The sequence below is a fragment of the Elaeis guineensis genome, chromosome 1, assembly GCF_000442705.2.
Source record: "Elaeis guineensis isolate ETL-2024a chromosome 1, EG11, whole genome shotgun sequence".
Lineage (NCBI taxonomy): Eukaryota > Viridiplantae > Streptophyta > Magnoliopsida > Arecales > Arecaceae > Elaeis > Elaeis guineensis.
The window spans coordinates 182412264-182421917 of record NC_025993.2 but is presented as its reverse complement, the minus strand read 5'-3'; positions in this window follow the sequence as shown (position 1 = coordinate 182421917).

The following is a 9654-nucleotide window of genomic DNA, read 5'->3' as shown; positions in this document are numbered from 1 at the left end:
TTGAATATACTCATCTTGTCTCGGGTCGGATCGGATCGGTTCAGACCTTAAAAAGTCCCTAAATCCTATAAACAATTATGCTTCTACCAAGATTAAGCTTTGAAAACCTCAAGAACCAAATCACCCCCTTAAAAAAATCCCATTGGAACTTAAGAAACCCCTCTGATATCGATCTCTCCAATCTCCCACAGGTGCTCTCCTTTCCTATAGATCTCAAAAAAAAGAGAATGAAAAGAAAAGAAAAAAGACATGAAAATAAAAAAATGACAATCTATGTGGGAAAAGGTCTTACCTCTTAATTTTTCCTTCATTTTCCTTGATTTTTCCTTCATTTCCTTTGATTTTTCCTTCATTTTCTCCCAATTTTTCTTTTGTTTTTTTTCCATCCTCAAGAGTCTCAATCAGGTGGGATTGCAGTGGTCGAATAGGAAAAAATTCCAATGGGGACTTAAGAAACCCCTTCGATCTCTCACAAGTGCTCTCTTTCTCATAGATCTCTGAAAAAAGAGAGAGATGAAAAGCAAAATGAAGCAAAAGGAAAAAAAAGACAATCTATATGGGAAAAGGTCTAACCTCTCAATTTTTTTTAATTTTCCTTTGTTTTCCTTGATTTTTCCGTCTTCTACTCCCAATTTTTCCTCTATTTTTCTATCCTCAAAAGCCCCAATTGGATGGGAGGCTTGGAGTGGCTAGGGAAGCTTAGGGGGAGTCTTTTCCCCTGATTTTCTTTTGTTTTTTTCCATCTTTAGAAGTCCTAATGGGGGGGGGGCTTGGGGTGGTCGAACATGAAAAACTCAGCTAGGGTTTTGTGTTGAATATAGTGTGCGTACATATATCAGGTCGGGTTCGGGGCAGGGCATGCTAATACTCTATCCACTTTGAATTTTTTTTCTAAAATCCATATCCACCCTTGATTTTAATCGGATCGGATAAAATCCACCCCATTCGGATTGGGTTGGATTGGGTATTCGATGGGTTGGACTAAATTACCAACCCTAGTGGTCCAATCTAGTTACTACAATAAGATGATACAGCATTTTCAATATTTAACACTAACATATCTTGTAGTCGTATGAAGGATTGCCTGATGAAACAACTCCTCTCCCATCTCCACCTGCAGAATTACAGACAATACATTCACTGAGGGAATAAAATGGTGGCCATCAAATAATAGCACCATTACATCATAAAAAGATACTAATTGCACCATGGCAATGTGGTGGGTTAAGGGCACAATTCAATGGTAATAAGGAGCACACATCAGTATTTCCTAAAATGAGATAATATAATTTCTGTCGATCTCTGATTTTTTTTTTTTGAATGAGAAGGGAGGTCAAGACCATCCTACTGATTTTTTTATAATTTAATTGGTAAAGAACCATCATGTTGTTATCAGAAGGGTTAGAGACATAGGTTACAATGGGTTGCCATCAAAATGGCCACCCAGAGTCAGTAGAAGTAGATAAAAACAACAATAGAGTGGTGATGACAACAGAGAAGGAACAGGAGAACTAAAGGGTGTGAAGTAGGGATCAAGTCTATGACTGTCACACTCCGAATCCAGCATCTGGGTCGGATACGTGATGACTGCATACTTCTTAAGACAAGCCCAAAAGAATATGCAAGATCTGTAAAATCACTCCATCACTCGAACTACAAATCAGATCCATCCGACACTATATGTCCTGCAAATCTGAAAAAAAAAAGAAAGAAAAGAAGAGTTGTGAGCTTTACAATCCAGTAAAGATTTTTCATATTTACACCAGCATGAATATAAAATATCTTTTAATAAATATATATAATTAATAAAAAAATAATAAGATTCATACATCATCAATAAGATAGTTGAATAATATCATAATATGTAATTTTATTAAACATGTTACATATCATAATCAACAATCCTGATCAATAATTCAATGAAATTACTTACCATTAAATGATTAACACAGTTCTGATCGAAACAACATTATTATTCTGATACTGGACTAGATTCACTCACACTCCAACCCATGGTAGGCTATCATATTTTCGTCCATGGTCGGTAACCATATCTCAGCCTATGGCTGACATCACAATATCATATTTCACACATGCTGGCTAGCTTAGATATCCTTCAATTAAACACGATTCATCATCTTGATTTGATTTCAATATTGAACTAGTCACAACCATGCTTCAGCCCGTGGTAGGCCAAACATCTCAACCTGCAGCTGATATGCCACATTTCATACATGGCCAACTATCCACATGCTCCTCTTTTCCATACTTTATGTTTGTCTTTTTGATATGGACTAATTACAACCATGCTCTAGCTTGTGGTCAGCCAAATACAATGCTGCACTCCAATCTGAGGCTGCACAACACACATCACATATTTTGCATGGCTAAACAGTTCAAACACCACCCATAATCCATCCATACTATTATCAAAGTCATAATCTGATTTTTGGTATTAGATTAGTTACAGTCATGCTTCAGCTCATGGCAAGCCAAGCCGCACCCCAGTCCAGGTACAGATGCCCCCCACTCTCGAGGCTGTACTTATACAATATCGGCCAAAAAGAGTACGAGTCCGAGATTGAAGCTAACTTCGTCGAACTATCTTCTGTTGACACATGTCAAAGATCAACTTCTTAAGACGAACAGTCTTCAAATGTGGACCGTCGAATCATCGAATCTGCAGGGGCTATGTTCTGACCAATCACAGACTGTCATTTGGCGGACATCAGTGGGAGGAGATAATTCGATAATAGATCAGAGCTGTCTAGGCCTCTTATAAATAGGGGCTATTGTGATCTCATTTTTACTGTTTCGACTATCCATGGGGGAGCTCTATCAGTTTACCTCTCAACAATTCTGCTCGGTTGATGCCGAGCTACCATCGACCCCATTGTCCCTCGTCTTGTTTGACAGTGTCATTTTCATAGGTCAGTTCCCTATCATCTATCACGAGTGCATCAAGTTCGTCCCTGTCCACCTAGAGTTCGAACGATGATGTGAGAGGCATGGACCTAGAGTCCAAGGTAGCTTGTTCTTCAAATAGACCCAAAGCAAGTGAGGTGCTGACTTTGGTCCACTTAGGATGAACTTCGTCCCCACCCTAAAGGATTTGGAGATCATTAGACTGAAATGCCTATCTTGATCGAGTTTAGACTGGAAGTTGTCGTTCCCGGAGAGCGTATAATTCTACGGCATTAAGGTTGGATTGGCCTTTATGAGAAATCACTTAAGGCCAGCCTTAGGCTACCCTTCCATTATCTGATAGAAAAATTTCTTAACTTATATCGAATAAGTCCCTGTAGCATTACGCTGAACTCATGACATCAAATCTTAGCTTTCTTCATTCATTGTCTTCTCCTCGGGGTCAAACCGACCTCCCACCTGTTTAGGGCTTGCTTCATTTTGAAGGAGCATCTTACGAAGGTCGGGTGGTGTTATGTCTCTCCTCGAAAGGGGCAACATCTCTTTCGAGATGCTTCTTCCTCAATTTATAATTAAAAGGAGTAGTTTTTCTTTATCTCGATGGAGCAACCCTAGGACTTCAATACGTCGTGAGGTCGACCTCATAGGTTAGCAGTCAGAGCTCCTATGCTGTTAGACATCGAGGAAGAGATATTGGTGTAAATCTTCAATCTCACTCCTCCTCCGTTGTCCAAACTCTTTATCGAGGAGAGCTTGTTCAAGGTCCGATTGAGCCCGATCGACCCTGCGAGCAAATATTTTTGTATCTTCTTCAGTTCGATATTCGTTTCTTTCGACTAACCTCATCTTCTGTGCAACAATGAGGCTTGAGGATGTTGAAGCTCTTCGTCAGAATGCCAAAAAGAAGAAAGTGAGCACAACTCCAACTCCTAAGGGTGGTCAAACTAAGGCTGTCCTCGCCCAACCCATTGGTGGTTCCTCGGGGCCAAGTGGCGCTCCTCCAAGGAAGGAGATTTCAATGCCGACGAAGGCTGTGCAACAACTTTGATTTGTTGTTCCAAGAGATCCTGCCCCCTGACCTTTAGCCTCCTTATCACAGTGGAGTTTGGATACTCTCTGAATTTTGGTGCGAATGTCGTCACACTCAGCCGACCTACCGACTGAGATTCCTCCTCCGATGGGAGCCCCATCGGACGTCGAGGCCCAAGACAACAGGAAGGGCATCAGTGATTATCGGATTGCTCGATCTTTACTCCAATCAGCCATGACATCGACCGACATCGAAGATGCTAAAGGCGGCACTTTTCGAGTCTATGACTCGTATGATTCTCTTCTCTAGGTAAGCGACAATCTTCCACCAATCCTTGATTCTTCATTCTTCTGTTTGATACTTGCTGATCTTTTTCTTTTCTTCTTTTTTTTAGCTCGTCCATCACGTAGATCACTTCATTAAGACAATTTGGAAAGCTCGGTGGATCTCACAAAAAATTGAGGAGAAGGCCAATAAGGCCACTAGAAGGGCGGATGCACCCAACTTTCAAAGCTTACGGTCGAGAAGAAGGCTAGGTCATTGAAAGCTGAGGTAAAGCAGCTAGAATCTGAGCTCATCAAGGCCCGAGCGGATGCGGAAGCTCGGCTGTCCACTAAGAATAACAAATGGAAGGAGACTGGAGGCCGCAAAAGTTGCTGCGATCGAAGCCTTCCATTCTTCAAACGAACTTCAAGATATCAAGGTGGAGTTCAGCTCTGCCTCGTATCTGCAGGGGATTGCAGACTTCAAGGAGAAGATCGAGAATCAATTTTCTGACCTCAACCTCGGGCCCTTGGAGTCGAATGATGAGGAGGAGGAAGTCGATGAGATTGGGGATGATGAAGTGCGAGTCGAGAACCTCTTCAGCCCGATTTGCGAAGATCGGACAGCCAAAGATGCAGCATCGGCTCAGCCTCCAATAGTCATCATCCTCACAGATCCTAACGACATCGTCAAGTCCCATGCTTCTGAGAAAGCTTAAAAAATTATACCCCAGTCTGGGCATGTCTGGGCTTAATCATTGGTCAGTCTCTTTTGTGAACCTCGACATTCACTGAGGTATTTTGTACTAGGCCGGCCAAAATTTTGTAAAAATTTTCACCAATGAATACACTATTGTTTTCTCACATCATGATGTCTCAAGTTATGGAGGTCGGCTGACAAGGAGTGGATGAGTTCAACATCCAACCTTTATTAGGAATCTCGTAGATCGCCGTTAATCAGAATAGCACCCATCACCTTTAGGTTATCTTTCCAGAGGTGAAATGTAGAAACTGACGATGTTTCTGAACAGATCCAAACTTTGAGATCTGTTGCACTTTGGTAGGTAAAGATCAAGTTCAGAGATGTCCTAGGCGAGTCAATTACCTCGTATAGGGATGAGGAACGTGTAGGAGATCATAAAAATGCATTTCCGCTTAGCTCGTCCACAGACGAAGAGCGCACGTTGGAGACTCGTGGAGATGCATTCTGCTCAATTCATCCATAGATGAGGAGCACGTGTTGGAGATGCACGCGAAGATGCATTTCGCTCAACTCGTCTATGGACAAGGAGCGCACGTTGGAGGCCCATAGAGACGCATTGGAGGCCCATAGAGAAAATTTTTGAAACTTACATTGAAGAGCATTCAAGTCATTTTTCAATGCATTCAAGTTTGTGAGCAAAATAATGAAAAAAAAAATAATTTTTAGATATTCTCTTGTCCTTCCATTATTCTCAAATTGAGAGAAATTGGGCCATCAGCATTGAACATCACTACCATCTCTCTCAAGCATTCAAGGAGAAGAAATCAAGCAAACAAGCAACCAATTCAGATTCTCTTCTCTTTGACTTCTTTGTGTTCATTTCTCTAAACTTTATCTCTTGTATTAATTGTAGTTTTGTATTTCTTTTCAAGTTTCTTAGGATGAGAAACTTGGATTGGTCCAAACCTTGAATTGGACATTATAGTGGTTTGATTGGTGAGTCAAGATCAAAATCAATTGGAGTTGGTTGTTAGTCCGAGAAAACCATCATTGTAAGGTTGTGGTTGATGAGCCAAGAATAAAACTAATCGGATTGGATTGTGATTAAGCTTAGTGATTATAGTTGAATTCTTAAGTGGTTTACTTAGAGAGTGGACGTAAATACTGAGTTTGGCACTGAACCACTATAAAATTGTAGCATTTGCTTATTCCTTTATTATTCTCATTCATTGTATATCTTTTAATTTATCTCATTAAGTACTTAGTAGCTTATTCTGCACAATTCTCCTTCAAATTTTTAAATACCTAATTCACCCTCCCTTTTAGGTAGCCATCTTTGGGCAACAAATTAAGAAAAAGAACAAGATCGAGCTCTTATTAATAGATTGTATTTCTAATGATATTCCACAACTTAGCAATGTTGGACAATTGTTCTTGAGGGCAAAGTATAGACCATTCATTGCATGGTTCGAGTCCCATCTTGAAAATTTTGGTCATAGATCCGATTCAATCGAACCCAATCTTTTATTGGGTTAGTTTTGGATTCAATATTAGAACCCGATCAACGAATTGGATTGGGTTGGAATCACTCATGATCCGGTCTGATCTAACTCACTTGCACCCCTAATCCTCTATGTACACTATAGACGGGCCTTTTGAATGCGGCCTCATTTAGGCTTCAGGTCAGGCTAGGTTTATGGATGGGCCTATATTAAAACTTTTAAATCTTAGAGCAAGTGTAAGACCTAAAGTTTCTGTATTGAATTGGGCTTAGTTGGTCTGACTTGGTCCAGCCGATTTCCAACCCTGCAAGTAACTTTGTAGCAAAATTCAGGATAATGAACAGAGGGAATGTATCGAAAGATAGCATGCCAAAAGCCAACAGACTGTATACAAAACCCAAAACATTAATGAAATTATGTCAGAACTAACAACATTAGCAAAATCGGTCAACACGAGAAGAGAACTACCAAACAATTAGAGCATGCATCACCACATATGCAAAACATAACAAGCTATAAAAACAACAATAACAAACTTCGTGCGCTGCTTTCTGATCTCTTCCGAACTGGGAGATTCTGCCAATGGACCTTGCAAATTATAGTCTTGTTATTCTATGTACATAGGTTGACCAGCTACATGGTTGTTGTGCTTTTAGTGAGGAGCTTAAAAGTCCCTCACTGACCAGAGGTTCTTGAAGTGGTGGTTGTAGAGTCCAAGGGGAAGAGTTTCTGGTCACCACCGAGCCGCAGGCATTGGGTTCGCATCTGGGAGGCATAGCCTACATCGAACGTGCCATGAATTGGAAGAACAACCTTAACAAAGCAGTCATGGAAGTGAAGCCGAAGGAAAGAAGCAGCCATTCATGCTTTCTTTGCAACAGCTTTTGCAACAATTGACCTCCCAACCTCTCGAGCTTTGGGGCATGGGTGCTCATAAAACTACGGGTCCAGATAACCACCTACATGAGAAAATCTGAAAATGCAAAAGGGGAGGGAGAAAACTGCACAAAGGAAAGATTTTTCTATGCAATTGCCTTTGGCTCAGGATTAGAGCGTGAGCCTTCACCCCTACATCCAGTCCTTATAAGCAGTTTGACAAAACTTTATCTTCTTCATCAAAAGCAATATTATGAATTTCCCTTTTTCCGAGCGTGGACTTGACGATGGCATCCTGTGTAACACTATTACAACTATCATAACGCGTCTATATTTGTGTTGAAAATTATCTACGCGACATGCTACGTACTAGGGTTTAGAACTTTGAAAGCATACAAGATACTGTATTGAAATTTATCTATAAGGCATGCTATATACTAGAATTTGGAACTTTGCATGCATACAATTGGAAATTATCTATAGGACATACTATGCACTAGACTTTGAAACTTTGCGTGCACATAAGATGTTGCACAGAAGTCTTCGAGCTCCAAATCCGATCGAGAATTTTTTTTATTACTAGCATAATTTGATACATCCGTCTGTGCATTTCTCTTGTTTCTATCTCCCAAGTGGAAAGGCAAAATGGGTGACATATATTCAACTAAAAGTTACAGGATTTTGATAGGTACGCCATCAAATTCATATAATTTGATTTATAGAAAAATAGCTACCACAATAATAGATTTCAACATAAAATAAATTATAAACATAATAATTTAGTTTACAATTTAATTAAAATAAATAAAAAAATTTAAAAATATTCATGCACAGGATGCAATTTAACCCAAGCCTTCCATCCGATTAAAAGGGCTGAAGATGGAAAAAACAATAAAAAATATACTTCAGAAAAAATCATGGATTTGGTATCATATTTACATTATCGTGACAACAAAAATTCATAAATTAAAAATTTTGTAGCCAAAGAAGGATCTTTTCGATCAAAAAAAGTCTTATTTTTTTAAAAAAATTATTTTTATAGTATATAGTATATTTTATATAAGGTATAATTACACTTGATATGTTTATTTGAGCATGTCAAAAAATAAAATTGTAGATGCACTTCATATATTTTCAAAAGAGAAAATTTCATCACATGGGTCCCTATAAAATTTTTTTAAGCTCTTAGAAAAATAGAAAAAAATCACATATGGATAAAAAATATAATAATACTTCCAGGTTATGTCCCTTTAGGATTTTTATGTTTAAGTATTTTCATGGTATCCGTTGGTTTATAACAATTGAATAAATTTTTTTATTACACAAATAATTCATCCTCTTTAATTTTTCTAATTAAAATTAAAATATTTCTAAGTGTATATGAATTTTTTTTTATTTAGATTCATGATTCTATTTTTGAGATATTTTGTTTCATTTGTATAGTGTTTTATTTCTAAATTTACAAAGTTTTATCTCAAATAAACTGCTATTCATTTGTTCAGTGTTTTTTCATATGATGACATGTAATGTGGTGGGCATGAGTATGGCGTGCTTAACATTGTGTAGTAGAAAATAGTTTTTAGCAATATTCTCAATTCATTAGCAAGAAAAAAATCTATAAAAGATAATATTTTAAAAAAAGGTCCGAAAATATTTTTTAGCAATATTCTCAATTCATTAGCAAGAGAAACTGTATAAATGATAATATTTAAAAAAAAAGACTACACCAATAAAAGAAATTAAGTCAACTATAATGTTATGCAAAAAAATTTTTTTTTTTATAACATAGTGTCAAACTTCCCACAATATATCCAAATAATTGGCAAAATAATAAAATAAATACATTATATAGCTAAATCAACAATATAAAGCAGCAAAATCAAAATATAAAGGTGGATATCTCAATTCAAATCTTAGAGCCTTTTAAATATGCAAAATTCCATGATTGGAAACAAATAAATTCATCATACTTCTAAAAAAGAAAAAAGCAAAAAAAAAAAAAATCAAAACCATCATACATCTATAAGCCTAACAAATGCTACCAATGGTTGTCAGCTCCGATGAGAAATAACATTTGCAGTTGTAGGTCCGGACCACCATATATTTTAAAAAAAAAAAAACAGTATACCCTGGTGAGATCCTTGATCAGATAGAAGGCAACATTGAGGACCTGGATCCCATCGGGCTCGAGCTCATATGTCCACTATCAGAAGCCACGGTGCCAAGTTGCTGACCGTGATAGCTTTTAAAGACTGTGAGTTTTTTTTTTTATGAGAAAAAATTTATTTGCTGTTTTATAAGTGCAGTCCGTTCCTCTCTCTTCGATGGGCATATAGCCGTATACAGCTCATCTCA